At 49.1% G+C, this 2,974-nt stretch overlaps 1 non-coding gene across 1 annotated transcript; it reads left to right on the top strand.

Moving 5' to 3' along the window:
- The first annotated feature begins 1,106 nt into the window (after positions 1-1,106).
- Positions 1,107-1,178, top strand: Trnam-cau (transfer RNA methionine (anticodon CAU)). The gene has a single exon. It is a non-coding gene; the product is annotated as a tRNA-Met (tRNA).
- The last annotated feature ends 1,796 nt before the right edge of the window (positions 1,179-2,974 follow it).

Below are 2,974 nucleotides of genomic sequence, written 5' to 3' on the forward strand. Positions count from 1 at the left end.
GATAGACACCATGTAATGTGCGAGATCGTGACTTACAATGTTGATGTGCAAATTGTGCACACTTGTTTTACCACTGCAGTTGCATAAGCCCGCTCTTATGAAGCCAGCCCGACTGAAAAGAAAAGGGTCGGGACAAGGCCTGAAAACAGTTTTGTGCCATTTCTTGTGGGGAGAAAGAGAGAGAACGCGCGCGATAAAGTGACAGGGGAGGGGAGGTGGGCTGGCTGTGACTGAACGGATTGGTCGGGGAGGTGTCTAAAAGTTTCAAAGACAAAGACACGTGTTCCGATGGGCAGCCACGCCGCGCCACGCTGCGCCACGATACGCCACGCTCCCCCAGGCCGCTTCCCTCTCCAATCCCAGCCTCTCCCTTCCCGAGGGAGTCGCTTTCTAGCTTGTGGCCGATCCAACTTACAAGGAAGGCTCCCCCGGCCCGAGACGGCACGCCAGGACAAAATAAAATTGCGGGAAACGCCTCCCAGTGTTATTTATTTTCACTCTGGCCAAACTTTTGCAGATCCCCATACAGCCAAGTGCTTCCTTCCACACATACACACACGCACACCTAAACACACGCATACGACGCGCCCGTGTTCTTAATTTTCAGTCGCGAGTGCGGGCCACACGCGGCGCCATGGCCGGCCTTATCGGCCCGGGGCCTCCTGCCTCCTGGGCCTCCGCCGCCACTTGTGCGAAATATGGCGATATACGGCCAAATAACATGAGAGCATAAATACCGCGCATGTCCCCCGCGGCCCGGCGGCAGGCTGGCGGGGGCAGAGAGAGAGAGAGAGGGGGGGGGGGAGAGAGAGAGAGAGAGAGAGAGAGAGGGGGAGGGGGGGCGGCTCCGGCACCCAAGAACGACACGACGACATGCCACAACTGCACATACCGCGCCGTACATTTACCAAATGAGATCGGTGGCGGCGCAACAACAGAGGGGAAAAGAAAGGAAACCCTCCCCCACAACCTCCCCCATACACTTTCTCACGTCCCCCTCTCCCCTCCCCCCTCCCCGCCCTCTCCCCACCCAGGCGTGGCGGCGCGGCTCGGAGCTGATCAGGTAGCCGCATCGGGCACGGCCTGCCCAGCCACGGTCAGTAGGAAGCAGAGTGGCGCAGTGGAAGCGTGCTGGGCCCATAACCCAGAGGTCCGAGGATCGAAACCTTGCTCTGCTAGATATACTTTTAACTTTCTATTATTAATTGCTGTTTGTAGTTCGACCCTGCCAACGGACAAGTTTTAAGTTTTGTCCATTGGAAGATAGGAAACACGCACTGTTAAAAATATTGTAAAATTATCACACTCTTTGTAATGACTAGTTGGTTAAAAAAACAACACCACAAGCGGAAGTAAATAACTACTGGTTTCGAATGAAAATTTGTTTCAGAAAACTTGGTGAATGTTGTTGGACTACAACATGTGTTGTTTTTTTACAACATTTGTTGCTATCAAACTTTACATCAAATGTGTTGTAAATTTATACAACAAATTTTTTAACAGTGTGGCGTGGGCACTTTTATCTGTTTGAGTGGATATTCGAATACTTGAGAGGTGCATTTTAGTGCACATCTGTACATAGTGTGCTGTGAATGACGGATTTGCATTGCTGCCATGCACAAAACAAAACTTTGGCCAGTGGGAGGATAAAATTTTGCTAGTAGCAAAGGTTCAGGTTTCCAACGGTTAAGATACGCACAAAAATGCATACTACTAAGAACATAAAAGCCCCTTCAGATTTTTAACACTTCCTTACAGGATGCTCGAACTCGAAGTTAAAAACTTTCAAATTTTCGAATCTACTGTTGAACACTTCGACACTTCGAAATATTCAAATATACTGTCAAACTTCCAGCAACATACTGTTACGCACTTAAAGTGAAAGTCATTTGCACACTGTGTATGTCAATGTATATAAACAGTGTATGGGAAAAGACAAAAATTAGCATTTAGTGTGGCAATAGAAATTTAAAATAAGTATTTAATCGGCAAGCATCACACGTCAGCGATTGGAACAACCAATTCATAGAGTCACCAGGTGGGTTGAAGGACCGCAATTGAGAAGAGACTCTCCCTCCTCGCCTAACCGAGAAATGCACACCGCCACCAGCGTACCTGCCTAATAAAGTAATCTCCCAAAATGAATATTCCTCTCCTCGCGGTTCAACAACTCTGGCCCCCTTCTCCCTCGCTCCCTCGGGCTCACTGTACCCGCTGCGAAGACCAATCTTCCTCAAACTTCGCCAGGCCCTTCTCCCCTCTCCTTCCTCACACCCCCTATTTTCCCCCAATCTGCATCCGTTGGCCCGACTTCCGGCGCACGAGCCATACATTACAGCTCGTTTACCGCGGCGGTGCGCCGTGTATTTACGTGGACTTAATGGGGAACGCCTCCAAAGCAATCTTACAATTAAGTTATTCCCTTTTTATATTCGACGCCACCGAATAACACCACGAACGCCACTTCCCTCCCACGCCCCACGTCGGTACGTACACCGCAGGCGGCCACCTCCGAAATGGGAGATGGTTGGGGTGGAGACCGTGCGCGTACCTCGACGAGGGTGCAAGAGTTGAGTGAGGAGGAAGAAGAAGGGGAGGCAAGGGGGTGAGGGGACCACCGCAGGTGTACATCCCCACTGTATCTCATACCGTGAGGCCAACGTCACTCTGTCGCAGATGGACGAGTGCTGAGGAGAGGATCGTCCAAAGTGACAAAAAATTCAGGTCTTTCTATGGACAGGCACGTCGATGTTATAGCTTTCCACGAAATAAGATTTTCTCAGTAAATTAAAATCCTTATTTGTAAAACGGTAGTTTGGTTTGCCAATGTTTTTGTTTTTCACTCATAGGTAAAACAATTGGTAAACTTGTCATCTCCCAGCACGGAAAAAAAGAATTTGCTCCCACAACTAACGATTTTGTTAACATAGACATAACAAATAATTTTTAGTTGCAGGAACAAAGAAATTGCTAT

Source organism: Frankliniella occidentalis, unplaced genomic scaffold (genome assembly GCF_000697945.3).
Source record: "Frankliniella occidentalis isolate FOCC.00 unplaced genomic scaffold, Focc_3.1 Scaffold104, whole genome shotgun sequence".
Classification (NCBI taxonomy): Eukaryota; Metazoa; Arthropoda; class Insecta; order Thysanoptera; family Thripidae; genus Frankliniella; species Frankliniella occidentalis.